Here is a 15,556-nt window from a genome sequence, read left to right as displayed (position 1 = left end):
GGATCGGAGCCACATCTCTAGCCTAGACCACAGCACATAGCAATGTTGGATCCTTAACCCACGGAGTGAGGCCAGGGGTTGATCTCTCATCCTCATGGATACTAGTCGGCTTCATTACTGCTGAGCCACAACAGGAGCTCCCAGAATGAGGAAATTTAGAGAGCTACTCCTCAATGTAAAAGGCCATTATGAAAGGTTAATTAAAATACTGAGAATATCCTTTGTATGGGGTGAGCATAGTTGTTTTGGATGGAATTGTGTCCTCTCCAAAATTCATATATTGAAGCCTTAATCCCCCATGTATTTGAAGAGGTAATTAAACTTAAATGGGGTCATATGGGTGGGCTCTGATCCATTGACTGATGTCTTAATATGAAGAGGAAAGGGAACAAGTAGGGCATGAGCTCAGAGGAAAAGCCGTGTGAGGACACAGCAAGAGGTGGCCAAGTGCAAGCCAAGGAAAGAAGCCTCAGGAGAAACCAAACCTGCCAAGGTCTTGACCTTGGACTTCTGGCCTCCAGGCCTATCAGAAAATTCATTTCTGTTGTTCAAGCCAGCCAGTCTGTGGTGTTTTGTTACAGCAGCCCTAGCAAATTAATAAAGTAATTCACGCATTTGATAAAGAATAACAGACTTCAGATTTTCAGTATGATGAATATTAAAGAAAAGGTAAGAAACTGGAATCAGAGAGTCCTCAAAAGGAACATTAAGGGAGTTCTATATGAGTGTATGCTTGTTCGATTACAAAAGAGATTTTAGAATATGTGTGTGAAACGGAAGACGATAATAAGGCCGCAGAAGTGATGTGCTTTCTCCAGGCTTAAGCTTTGAGGATCCGTGTGACTTTGCCAGCGTCTGATTCCCTCCCTCCTGATGGCAGGCAGGCCATGCCTCAGATGGCAGCCACTCTGTCGCTCTGAGACCGAACCACAGAGTAGCCACAACTTGAGCAGCGCCCCCGCTGGTCTGCAATGGGCATAGGTTGTGAAAAAAATCTTTTGGTTCTAAACCAATGATAGATTGAGGTCGTTTGCTACCCCATCACAACTTAGTCTCTCTTAATTGCTACAAGGATAAGAAAAGCGAATTAATAGCTGATGGATCATAAATTCTAAAAAGAAACGAGGACGGATTACGGAAAACGGAGTGTCTAACTTTGGAGCGAATTCTCTGAGACTAAAATAATGGAAGAAAGTCTACGTCAATGTCGAGGTAAGGTTTGATTTGTGAGACTAAACGCTGAGAGGAGAACCTACTTTGCAAGTGTATATTCTGCGTGTGGCAGTTTTTAGGTCACAGGAATTAAGAGTAGTGTTGTGAAAAGCGGTTGCATTGAAGGACCAGGAGATCTATACTGGATATAGAATAATAATTGAATTGGCAGGAAATGAAGGAGTTAAATACCTAGTGGCCTTAGTGAGATTAAAAACAACTATCTACTGCCACAGAGCCGGGTAATGGTGATCTTAATAGAGGAATCCGTACTTCAGTTCTCAGCTTAAGGCTCAGCCTCTTTTTTTTTTTTTTAAATGCACCAGGCCCACCTTTTCCAGTTTTCCATGAGATGTCTCAGTGGATAAAATATCATATTCTTTGAGTGATTCCATATTTTAAGTTGCTGGAAGAATGACTATATCAATATAAATATTTTCTAGATCATGAGAATAGTTTCAACTAAAATTAGGAAAAACATAAATGCAGGGAGATGTTAGAAGCTCCAGCTTACTATCCTTGAGGGGCTGTGTTACCTACATGTTGGTTGTTCATGTTAGTCTTAGACATCTCTGGAATACACAAGTCAAACACAATTATGTCTTTTTTTTTTTTTTTCCCGCCTTTTCTAGGGCCGCTCCTGCAGTGTATGGAGGTTCCCAGGCTAGGGGTCCAATCAGAGCTGTAGCCGCCGGCCTACACCAGAGCCACAGCAACATGGGATCCGAGCCACATCTGCAACCTACACCACAGCTCACGGCAACGCTGAATCCTTAACCCACTGCGCAAGGCCAGGGATCGAACCTACAAGCTCATGGTTCCTAATCAGATTTGTTAACCACTGAGCCACAATGGGAACTCCTCAAACACAATTATTAAGAGTAACACTTTGAAATGCATTTTTTTTAAAGAGGAAAACATGTTTGTCAGAATATTTATTCAAAGCCTGTGTGTCAGAGCCATAGGCAAATGTATAATTTCTCATTTGGAATGATAACAGTCTAACAAATGACTTCTCTGGCTCTAGTTTTGCCTTCTCCTCTTCTCTTCAATGCATGTCCCAAGGTGTTACCAGCCTTAAGGCTCCAGAAAACAGCCATCACACCTTCTTGTTTTAAAATCCTCACCATTCAGGGAAAATGTCTTCCCATGGCTCATCATCTCTCCTTTCTTTGCCCCTTTGTTTCCCATGACAGTTGCCCTTCCCTGCAGCCACACACCCCAGCTGAAAACCGCACACTTACATGTATAAGAAATCTCAAGACTTACTGCATAAGATCCCAAGTTTAGTACATGAAGTTTCTTCTACCCTGAACTGCCTTCCCTCCCGCTTCACCCTTCCAACCTTCCACCCATCCTTCGAGATCTACCTTAAACCTCATCTCCTAACTCTTTGCCTGACCAGCCCATGAAGCTTTTGTTGGTCTATCCTATTTCTCACATCCCACTTGGTATCTACTTTATGGTTATCTGGTATCATAATGCCTCTGTCTGTAATGTCTGCCTCCCCAATTAGAGGGTGCATTCTCTGAAGACAAGAGCCAAGCCTGCTTTATTTCCCCAGGGTTTGGTACCCAGCAGACACCCAACAAATTCTTGTTGAATTGGCCCCAGATGTGGCATCCGTTTTTAACCACTTCCAGAATGAGAAGTTTCTGCAATAAATACACTTTTTAAAATGATAATAATAATTTTAAGTCCTTAAAGGTTGCTGTTGACTTGGGAACTTTTAAGTTGGGGGACCTGCTCCTAAATTTTGGAGAAATATCAGAAAGACCTTCCTGGTCTGTCCTATTAGAAAATGAAAGAAATCCAAAGGCAGGACTACAAGCTGTGCCAGGTTCTACTAAACAGGCTCTATATATACACAAGATGCTGAAATTAAGATGTGGTGACACATTGCTATGTAGTCACACTGTGGTGTAAGATAGCTATAAGAATTAACATATCAGGAGTTCCCATCATGGCTCAGCAGAAATGAATTTAACAAGTATCCATGAGGACGTAGGTTAGATCCCTGGCATTGCTCAGTGGGTTAAGGATCTGGCATTGCTATGGCTGTGGTGTAGGCTGGTGGCTGCAGCTCCAATTTGACCCCTAGCCTGGGAACCTCCATATGCTGTGGGTGCAGTCCTAAAAAAAAAAGAAAAAACAGAGAGAGAATTAACATATCACACAGGTATACCATATCATAAAGACAAGGTCAGAAAGAGCCTTCACGGTCATCTGTTCCAGTCCTGCTCTGTTCTAGCTGCACTTTATCATCACGAGCAAACATATAAACTGTTTACCTAGACTTCTCCCTCAGACATTCAGGTCTGATCTTTGGGGTAGGACCTGGACATTGGAGTATTTCTAAAAGTTTCCCACAAGATCCTAGTGTTCAGTCACTTATTTTATAACTACGAAAAGTGAAAACCAGAGAAACGAAAGGACTTGTAAAAAATAAGTTAGGCATTTAGACCTCAACACTGTTGTTTCATTTATTAATAAAAATGCCATCACTAAGCAATATTGGGAACATATCAGATATTTGACCCACCAAAGCTGAATGAATCTTTATAGAGAAGAATATTTTCCTCCATTTTTAAATTTTACAGAAATGATCACTCTTTTCACAGAACATACTTAGTAGTAGATTGGTAGACCAGAAAACAGATACATCACTTCTTCCTGCCAAACTATGCACTCAGAAAGCAACATGTTTAGACAGGATTTATCTGTATCCCTTCACCAGTCTGAAAGGTCTGGTGCAAGAAGCAGGGAGAGGAGTAAATTCTGATCACTGGCTAATGAACAGCTTTGCCCACTGTGCTGGCACAGGAAAGAGGGAAAGCTGGAGAACAATTGCTCATTCATAGTGCACAGCCTTGTTTGCCCTGAGCTGACTGAAGGCAAGAGAGGAACGCAGACCAGCTTGGTTAGTGCTTTCTTTGGTTTCCCATATCCTGGAGGCCAGCAGTGTCAGAAAGGTCTCCTGATCTGCCATGTGACAAAAAAAAAAAAAAAAAAAAAAAAAGTAATTCACCCTGAAGTTGTCATTTCTAGTTAGGTTGACACAGGAACGCCCAGTTACTGCTCAAAAACTGAGCGACACTTCTGACTGGCTTCACCATTATCATTTGACTCGAATCATTTTTAATGACAGAAATAATTTCTTTTGGTGAGCAGTTAAATAATTAAAAGGCACATGAAGGAGTTCCAGTTGTGGCTCAGTGGTACCAAACCCAACTAGCATCCATGAGGTTGCGGGTTCGATCCCTGGCCTCGCTCAGTAGGTTAAGGATCTGGTGTTGCCATGAACTGTGGTATGGGTTGCAGGTGAGGCTTGGATCCCGTGTCGCAGTGGCTATGGTGTAGACTGGCAGCTGCGGCTCTGATTCGATTCCTAGCCTGGGAACCTCCATGTGCTGCAGATGCAGCTCTAAAAATAAATAAATAAATAGCACATGAGGAATAAGTTAATATCTATGGCTCTTCAGTGTTTCCATCCTCCCTCCCGAGGCAGCCAAGGGTATATGGCCTCGTGTGCCTTCTTCAGGTTCCTCAACATGCACCTTAACATGTAACCAAAAAACACAGACAGACAGACAGACAGACAGAGATGGTTTGGTTTTACAAAACTAGGACCAAGCTATACACATGCAAGAGACTGGCTCTGCTCCCTTGACAATATACCACAAACTCCTTTCAGGTTATTAAATCTCAGTCTTACTTTTATACAGCTGTGTAATATTCCAAAACCTGGATATAACAACACTGCCATAATTTAGCAAACCACTCCACTATGCCAATTTTTCCTTTTTACTTTATAAGGCTGCCATGTTCCTTATAAAGGAAGGTTTGAAAAGAGATAACTATGTGTTCCAAATTCTGCCAATTTTCTAGAGAGCTGTTTTCACTTAAGCATGTGGCTCTAATCTATGTTTGATTTTGCATTTTATTTCATTAGACATTGTTGGAAATAGAGCTATGTTCAAAAGGCGAACCTCTCCATCTAATGTCTTCATCTAGTGGACATTTGTGTTCATGTTAAAACGTTTATCAACTGTCACAAAGAGCGCCCCCTTGCTTTTTCTTCCCCTTGAACACGATATATGAGAGACTATTTCTAATTTGGGCCAAAGCTAATTATATGGAAAAATGTTGGAGAAGAAACTGATTTTCAAATGCAGCTTTTCTCTGTGGAATGTTTCAGACCACACGTTTCTGTATTTAATGACATGTATTGATTTTTTTTTTAGCCCTCATGTCAGTCCACACATAATACAGAACCCAAATTAAAAGCAGTGCCTCACACACTGTTTGAAAGTCTCTGTAGAACAAAGGTCAAATACGCAGTTTGCCAGTGAATGGCCTGAGGCTGAGTTAAGGTTAATGGGCGCTAATGAACAGGCTCAAACCTGTGGATGTGTCTGACCACCGCTGTCAAACAGGAGGCATTTAAAATGTCAGTCTCCTGCTCAGCAGAGGAAATACATAATTACATGTTTCTAGAGAAGGGCTATTTTCTCTGGCAGTTCAGAATCCCTATTTCATCATTTGACTTAATTCTCAACAAAGTCATTCTATTTGAAAAAATATTTGTAGAGATCTTAAGAAGAGATTTCTAAAGATTTCTTTCAATTTCTATTCCACAGCAATAACGGTTCTCACGGTATTGAAAATAAATATATACAGATAGACTGGCTACAGGGAGACTGAAATCTAATTTCTTGGCCCTTTCTATACAGACTTTGTGATGCCTGAAGAGATGGGGCAGAGAGGGGATGCAACACTAAGAAGCCAAAAGCAAGAAATGGCACCAGCACATTTTAACACAAACGGAAATGGGTTTCCAGCATATTGCACCGTACTTGATGAAAAAGAAAATATAGGTTTTTTTCCAAAAGAGTAACTTGTAAAGTCTGTCCTCTGAACCCCACCTGAACCTACTGCTCATCATGGAAGCTGTGACCTCAGAACTGGCACCACTCTCAGAGAGAAGAGGTTTTTTTCCCTGACGAAATGACTCCAGGTTTTTCCGTCCTGACTGGAAGTCATTTGGTTCATGGGATGGGACTTCCCCTCCTTAGCAGACCCACAGGCTTTCTCAACAGAGCTGAAGGGGTTAAGACGGGCGGTAGATTGGAGAGCACCAAGGAAAATAATGGAAAAGAGCAATGGAAATAAGCTAATATCTTTCCATCCCTCCGCAGAGGGCTCTTTTTGGACAGGTGCTGCGTGTTTCACACTGACAGGTGGGGATTGTATACTAGCGTTGATCTGGCCCTTCAGAGCTGTCTACACAATTAGTACAGATGCCTCTATTCTCACTTCGCAACATCCTTCAGACTCAACACATTACCATGTAACATCCCAATAAAAAGCACCCTTTCTGAAACCATCCTCCTCCAAAAAGAGTGATTTAAACTTGATGTCAAAACTAGGTTCAAGACCAGCTCCCATCACATTTTCCCATGTTGTAAACATGTACCTCAAAACACACTGAGTCTGTGCCCCATTAAAAAGGATTTTAAACAAAGACCTTAACTCATTTATAAAAATAAACACAGGACCAAGCATCCAATATTTAAACCAATCAGATAGTATTAAGCTGAGCATCCCAAAGAGAAGTGATATAATTTCTCCTACCTCATAAGTTTTTTTGTTCATCTTAATAAAAACATACAATTACTTGTTCAGTTCTACTAGTTTCAGGAGGCATGCTAATAATTTTCGTATAGAAAAAATTGTCTAGGATCTGGCTGGGTCAAGACCAAGGAGAAAGTTGAGCCAAACAGAATCTCTGCAAATCTAGTGATTCTAGTGATTCTAATATAGGTCAATTATACAAAGGAATATCATACCTATATTTTGAAATTCAGTATCTTAGGTCAAATCTTGAATGTTCCTCCTTTTTGCAGGAAGTTATTTTCTGTGTTTTCTAACACTTTAACTATAAACTGCATAACTTAGGGGACAATAAAACATATTCTGGATCATATTTTCCTCTCTCAGCATTAGCAGAACATTAATGAACTATTTTCACTTTGATAGTCTGCCAATAAATGGGCTGCTTCTTCCTCATTTCCTGTTTTCTTTATTTATGACTTCAATTAGATATTCCTGGTCACCTCCATAAATAAACTCCTCTTATTGATGGCCAACCTATGCCCAGTACAAATTATTCTCGCTTGCATTTTCAGTTACTGTACACCTCGTGGTACAAATAGTTGTGTTCCTGGATTCTGATATAACTATGTGCTTTAGGGTTAGGAAATCTGTAGTCGACATAGTTCAACAAAAAGCTGGTATTTTCATCTTCAAGTATATTCCTATTATTCCAGTAATTCTCATTTTGGAAAAATTACTTTTGAATATTACATATAACCCAGGTATTACTGGATTCTCAACTTCTAAAAGGTGGCTTAGAATATTGCTGACCAGGACTGAATAATGTACAATCACATTTACCCACTTATGCCATCTAAAATGTTGTCCAGGAGTTCCCGTCGTGGCGCAGTGGTTAACGAATCCGACTAGGAACCATGAAGTTGTGGGTTCAATCCCTGGCCTTGCTCAGTGGGTTAATGATCCGGCATTGCCATGAGCTGTGGTGTAGGTTGCAGACGTGGCTCGGATCCCGCGTTGCTGTGGCTCTGGCATAGGCCGGTGGCTACAGCTCTGATTGGACCCCAATTCTGGGAACCTCCATATGCCGTAGGAGCGGCCCTGGAAAAGGCAAAAAATAAAATAAAATGTTGTCCATATGATCAGAATTAAAGTAACACAACCTTCCATTATGATTATTCACATAATCTTTGTTTTTATAAGACTTAGCTTATATGGGAAAATGCAGACAAACAAAATATGACGAAGATTATAAATCCTTTGGATTCACTCAAATTGCAGGACCCCAAACTTGTCATGTTCCAGGCATAACAAGCTTTTTTGCTGAAGGAGGGTCAAAACAACACAGCACAAGGAGCACCACAGACCTGTTGCTCTTCAAAAGTCATCAAATAGAATGAATCAAATTCTTTAGAGGAAAATGTGAGCTGAAAGTCTGTGAGTCTACAAATACGGGCCTAAACAAACTACTTTCAAACTTCCATCAGCTGAAATTCTAAGCTAAAGATTCCACACGCAATTCTGGAGACCATGGTGTGTCATGGTAATGGTTGATATAAATGTGTCAGTATAAAGAAAAAAAAAAAAAAAGCAAAATCTATTAAATGATATAATCCACTCCAGAAACACATTGCTTCTACTTTGAGGACAATTATGGAGGAATTGGCAGCTTTGTCATTTCTACTGAACATGCAACTGGATAAAAATATGAATCTCTTCTGGTTCTACTGCTCCCCATATTCCCTCTCGTACCTGTGTGCATAAGACATTTCAAAGGCCAGTGACAGATTTAAATTGATGGAATATTCTTTGCTGCGTACAGTTAAGTGAAAGAAATACTTGGTACCCTTGTGTGGAGGGAGCACTCATGATCTTCTATATACAATTAATTTTGTTACTTTAGTCAAAGAAATGAGCCTCACTCATTATCCTGATGCAGACCCCATAGATTCTGCTAAAAACTCTGAAATAGCTTTTATGCGCTCCTATAAAAATCATCCCTTTCAATATGACACAAATTTCAATCCTCCTCACTTAAAAATTGAGTGAAAAAAAAATGAGAGCTGAATGTGGGGTTCTTTTCAACTCTTCATTCACTGGCTTTGCAAAGGAAAATGGATAGAAGGTTCCCTTGGAGGGAGGAAGGATGTGAGGAAGGGAGGAAAGAAACTTTCAGGTATGTTAGGGAAAATTTCACTCACAGTTTGGTTTTCTTGGTAGAAGACTATTTGGAGCCATTTAAATTAAATAACCCTACCGTCATGATTATAAATACCATTGAAAATTTTCTAAATTCATCTGGCAAAAGCTACTGTTTACTAGGAAATAGAAGGTTTGGGGAGAACCACTTAAAAATATGTCCAACTTAAAGGTCATTTTTCCTATGGCTGGCTGAGAAATATACTATTCTCTCTATAGTGAGAAATTTGGGGAGATTTATTTCTGCTCACATGAACTTAAATTTGTCAGTTTCGATATTACAGATGTCGCAAAGTAATTGGAAGCCCAAATGACTGCAGACCATGTATTTAACCTGAAGATTTTAGAATAAATCTCTTATTTCCTGATACAAACCTACCCTTATATAAGCAAGCAAACTATGAGGGTTCTCACTGATACCTACATAAGTTTGCATTCTATAATTTTTTTTTTTTTTTTTAGGGCCACACCCATGGGGTCGAATCAGAGCCACAGCCACAGCAATGTCAGATCCTTAACCCACTGAGCAAGGCCAGGGATCAAACCTGCAATCTCATGGATCCTAGTCATGTTTGTTAACCACTGAGCCACGATGGGAACTCCTGCTGTCTGTAATTTTTAATCACTGTTATCATCAAAACAAAATGAATGTGAGCAGCACCCATTAGATGCCAACCCTGTGTACGGAGCCACCTCTAGGAGCCTTGTGATTTCTGCTTCTACTTTATACCAAGCCTTGGGAGCCGCATCTCCTTTCAGCACAAATACTATTGAATATTAGCTTAAATTTTCCACTGTTTGGATTTTGTTTCAGATATTTCACAGCATGGTCATTCACTTTTCCATGGACATCTAGAAAGTAAGAGCAAACCCAGCTTAAAGTCTTTGTGTTTAATATGCTTTTAGGTGGAGCAAATTGCATTTCAGGGCACTGAAACTGTGCACACCTTGGACTGTGGACTTTTTGGGGGAAGTTTTTATCAGATTCTCAGTGGGATGCATGACCCGCGAAAGGTTAAACACTGCTAGCCTAAACTTTTGCCATATGTTTGCTCTGCCTCCTGGCATTCCTTCTTCCTGTGTGCCTGGGTTTTGACCCCGTGGGGTCCTGCCCTACATTATTCATGTGGGGCTTGACGTGGGCCTGCCCTGTGCTCAGGTTTCCTTAGCCCTGCTCTGGCCTGGCCTCTGGCCCCCTATCCAGCCTGGCCTTGGCCTGCCCTGCCCTGGCTGCCCTCACTGCCACCACTCACTAAGCACTGTTTTAAATTAAACAGCAATGTTCTTATTGAAGGGAGCATGACCTTTATTTTAGTAAATTAAACTTGCAGATAATAAATAATAGTGGCACCTCAAAGCAGCACTAACTTGCTTTTAGGAAACAGATTGAAAATTGCCTTCTCCAGTCCTATACATGATATTACACTTTTCTCCAAGAGTGGACTCACCCACTGAGGATGTGTATACACAATTCATTAAGCCAGGATATCAATACTGATTTACCATTTAAATAAATATATATCCTCAAACACGCAAACATCAAGAATGTTATAAATTAATTAATGTTGGTTTCACTAAAAATGTATCTTGCTAAACAAGGGTTGACAACCTAGCTATAAACTCGTGTATTTTAAGCTAACCGATCCTATTTAATAGGAACTTTTTGAGCTGTCTTGGCCATAATCCTAAATAATATTAAGTGTTCTTCAGTCAGTATACGTTGAAAGTTTTTTTCTTATTGTGATTTAATTATTTTTAACCACATCACTATGTCATCTTGTGATATTCAGGGTGACAATTATATTTGCTTTCAGAGATCAACTCATCCTGATAAGAATGATGCTCTCTGACTCAGTCCTCTCTTTAAACTCGGCTATTTCAAGGGTCCTCTTGAGTTCCCACCTTCAGTAAATAAAATTATTCATGTTTCTAGTGGCAAAATTCTCACCCAAGTCAAGATTTAATAATCACATTAGAATAAAATGGAATGTCCCAATGAAGTTCTGAGGAGAAAATCAAGAGAAAGAAAAACTCCTAAAGTTATATTTTGTTTTCAACATTAAAATTCCAATATTTCTAAAAATTTTCCGTTCCCTCCCTTCACATCAACATCATCTCTGACATTAAAAATAATGTTTCTTTTACGAAGACCTAAGATAGTCTCTATTACCCCAATACACACTCATGCATGCAGCCAATCTCCGTAATTGGCGTATTCTTAAATGAGAAGCTTGGCTAATTGGAATGCTTGCTGCAGAACAGATGGGGCACTGGTGTTGAGACTCCATCTTAATTTATTGTCCTGGGGTTTTCCTAATTACCCACTTAATTGGCACAGCCACACCACTTTGAAATAATAATGTACAGCTAATTATCACCGATTTAAGCCTGCTAATAGCGTATTCTTACCAGCTAACTTCAAGAAATCAAGCAGAGAGCAGGAACTGCCACAGGGAACCCACTCTGCCAGGGCTGGTTTAGACAGCTAGATGAGTGCAATGTCCTTTAAGCCCTGCCGATTTGGTTTCTGCCCAAAAAAGGCTAAATAGTGATACTTTGCTAGATGTTTAAAGGAACAGTAGCTTTTCTTTGCCTTTCTCAACTTGTTGGAGACCTTTGTAACTAGTGTATATCAATATCTCAAGGTCTTCAATTAGTTCGTTATGAGCAGGCAACATACATGGGAAAAAGAGGGTTGGCTAAATAAGCCCATCTCCAAAATGTGATTTTAAAAAATAATAAATTCTAAAGTTCAGCCCCTCTTTCTCCAAGCTCAAAGACAGACTTCATCAACAAGCTTATTATCACAACCCTTAGATCCAGAGACAGATTTTACTAAGTCCATTTTCTTCTTGAAATGTTAGAACAAGAAGGCAATGTGTTCAATAGAAAGGTTCGCTATGAATATAGAGGAAGAAGGAGGAGGGGGAAACAAGTTAAGAACTTAGGAATATAAAGAGAAATAGCTACATTTAGGATAGAAGACTATACTTCTGCCTTCATTTACCCTTATTCTGTGTTTATTTCAGGAATATTTTCACATATCTCCAGGTCAGATTTCCTAGAAGCAGCACTTGAGATAGGAAGGCAGATACAGGTGATCCACTGAGGAACTGCTCTTAAGTGAGGGAAGCCAGAGAAAATGAGAAGTTAACAAATGACTGCCTCTCTCTTGCTTCAGCCAGATTCCACAGGACGTGGAATCCACATATTTGTTCCCACCATTTGAGCAAGGGGCAAGCTTTGTAAAGGTCACGTCAGTCGGTCCCTGCCTGCAAGCTGCCCTCCAGGGTGGAAGTTTAACCCTCCACCAAAGATGGAGCATAGCCACTGCCCAGGGTGTCTCCCAGTAATCTTTCTCCTTGCCCTCCCTGCCGTTGTGTAGACTCCCTCCACACTGAATGAAACTGACCTGTAAAATCTTCAGGATATTGCAAAAATGACAGTGTGGGACTTTGGAGGCTGGCTCATAAAAGACACTGAGACTTCAGCTTTGCTCTCCGATGGCTTGTGCTAAGGGAAACCAGCCACAACGTGGTAGGAAAACTCAAGCCACTGTGACAAGAAACCAAGGCCTCCTGCAAACAGCCACGTGAGTGAACGCTCTTGGGAGAGGGTATTGCATTCCCATTCAAGCCTTCAGTTGACTGCAGCCCTAGCTGATTTCTTGACTGAACTCTCCCCGGAGACCTTGAGCTAAAACCCCACAGCCAAGCAGCTCCCAAATATCTGATCCACAGAAGGGGACATAATACATGCTCAGTGTTGGTTTAAGCGACTAAAGTTTTGAACGATTTGTTAGGTAGCAATAGATCACAAATACAGACGGTTGCTATGTATTGAGGGCATTTCCCGGAGAATAAGGCAGCTGTGAGTTATCAGCAGTCAGGACACAGGAGGATATAAAATGGCCAGTAAAGGGATGTGCGTAGGGAACCAGCAGTATGCAGCATCCACTAACCTTAGTGACCGCTCTCATTACTTGTTTCCATTAAACCTTTCATACAGCTTAATACAGTGTCATGTCATGAACTGAATTACGGCTCGGACATTTACAATTTTAAAAACATTGCTGGCAAGAACTTGGAGTTCCAGACCTAGTGAAAATATTCTTCAAAAGTGAAGATACAAACAATAGCTGAGAGAATTCATCACCGTATAAACAATGAAAGATGTACTACAGCTAAGGCAAAATGATTCTAGATGAACACATGGAACTGAAAGAAACAGTACCAGAAAGAAAACAATATGTGAGTAATTATCGGTAAATATTGACTATTTTAAAACAACAGTTGCAATGATGTCTTGGGGTGTTAAAATGTTGGTAGAAGTAAGATATTGGTTGATAAAAATAGCATAAAAGGTAGGAAGAGAGTAATGGAGTGAAACTGCTTTGAGGTACTTTTATTGTTCAATGAAGTGGTAAAACTTTTAAAGGAGACTGTAAAAATTAAAAATGCATATGGTGATCTCTATGATAACCATTAAGAGAATAATAAACACAAGCCGAAAATGCTATGAGGATAAAAATAATAATAATCTGTTAAATTCAAAAAAGGCAAGATGGAATAAAGAATAAAATAATGGGATAAAAAGAAAAAAAAAAGATGGTAGCCTTAAAATACAATTACCACCTCAGTGTATCATACATATCACTATAAAATACTGTGGAAGCAACGCAACATTGAGTCACTTATGTCAGGTACAAAAGGGGGAGAGTGAAGCAGGCATATAAACAAAACTTAACCTAACTTTATGGGAATTTGGAGCTCTTCTCAGAAATTGGCAGAGGACACCATCCAATCTCCAAGTCTGTTCATGCCATCTCTGGACTTTCTGTTCCCCTAACTCAGTTACCATGATCGAAATAAGAAAACCAGTAGGCAGCCAATCAGCTGAAAAAGCTAAATAACTTCCATATTTATTCTATAAAATCCCTGTAGTCTGTGAACAACTCAAAATTCACTGCTACCATAGCCTAGATTTTCCCAGTTTGCCTATCAAAATCTTTGCAGTAAACTCATCTTTCTGCTTTTCTAAAAATTCACTAGAGTTTGGTTTCTCACACCATGGATTAAACATTCCAATTAAAACAAAAACAAAAACAAAATCATCACAAAATACTGTTAACCACACCCCTCCAAAAAAAAAATCAAATTATGTCACCAATGTTTATATCATAAATAGACATTTTTCCAAAGACATCTGGATGGCCAGAAGGCACATGAAAAGATGCTCAACATCACTAATTATTAGAGGAATGCAAATTAAAACTACAATGAAGTACCACCTCACACCAGTCAGAACAGCCATCATTAAAAAGTTTTAAAATAACAAACACTTGAAAGGGTGGGGGAAAAAAGGAACCCTCCTACACTGTTGGTGGGAATGTAAATTGGTGCAGCCACTCTGGAAAACAGTATGGAGGTTCCTCTAAAAACTAAAAAGAGAGTTGAGAGTTGCCATATGATCCAGCAGTCACACTCCTGGAGCTGTATCGGGATAAAATTATACATGCATCTCATTGTTCATAGCAGCACTATTTACAATAGCCAGGACATGAAAACAACCTAAATGTCCATTGACAGATAAACAGATAAAGAAGATATGGTATATACACAATGAAATACCACTCGGGCTGTAAAAAAGAATGAAGTAATGTGGTTTGCAACAACATATATGGACCCAGAGAGTCCATACTAAGTGAAATAAGTCAGAAAGGGAAAGACAAATAGCATATGATATCGCTTACATGGGAAATCTAAAATATGGCACAAATGAACCTATCTACAAAACAGAAACCGACTCACAGACGCAGAGAACGGACTGGTGGTTGCCGGTGGGGGGGGAGGGAAAGATTGGGAGTTTGAGATTAGCAGGTACATACTATTATATATAGAATGGATAAACAACAAGGTCCTACTGCACAGCACAGGGAGCTATATTCAATATCCTGGGATAAACCTCGACAGAAAAAAATATGAAAAATAGTACATATATATGCATAACTGAATCACTTTGCAGTGCACTAGAAATTAAAACAAATCAACTGTACTTTGATAAAATAATTTTTAAATGGTTATATAAATAAAGCCACAAAATTTTGTATTGGTTGAATAATAATAGAAAACTATACAAATTAAACTTTTCCTCTGCCACAAAGACCTGAAAATATATGTATTTTAAGTTAGGTGCCATAAATCTGCATAATTAAACAACAGAAGTTTTTATAAGATATACCAATAAAGAAACTAAATTTAAAATAAATTACAATAAAATAATTTTTAAGGACAATGACCTATATGTAAAAAGTTTTTAAGTTTTAGTAAACCGAATAGAGTCTATTTTCAATTGTATGGTAAGACAATGTCAGAGATACTGATGCATTTTATAACTTTTTGAGATTCTAGAACATTATTAAACTATAGAAACTGTTAAATTCTTTTGTTCCATAGTTTACTTTTGATAGCTTTAAACTTGTTTATATTTATACAAGGTAGTTTCTGCTATGGGTATTGCTCAAAGTAAATAA

General features: G+C 39.3%; 1 protein-coding gene and 1 long non-coding RNA gene across 6 annotated transcripts in view; one reads left to right on the top strand and one right to left on the bottom strand.

Moving 5' to 3' along the window:
- GPC5 (glypican 5) overlaps window positions 1-15,556 on the bottom strand; it is a 1,359,194-nt gene that overhangs the window by 1,045,193 nt on the left and 298,445 nt on the right. The window lies entirely within an intron of this gene.
- LOC106505326 (uncharacterized) lies at window positions 556-6,309 on the top strand. The gene is made up of 3 exons (XR_014820032.1): window positions 556-669; window positions 1,073-1,212; window positions 5,946-6,309. It is a non-coding gene; the product is annotated as an uncharacterized LOC106505326 (long non-coding RNA).

Source organism: Sus scrofa, chromosome 11, assembly GCF_054392235.1.
Source record: "Sus scrofa isolate SSC_HxYL_T2T_F1_AM1 chromosome 11, Sscrofa_HxYL_maternal_Yorkshire_Landrace_v2.0, whole genome shotgun sequence".
In the NCBI taxonomy this organism is placed as follows: domain Eukaryota; kingdom Metazoa; phylum Chordata; class Mammalia; order Artiodactyla; family Suidae; genus Sus; species Sus scrofa.
This window is presented reverse-complemented; position numbering and strand designations above follow the sequence as displayed.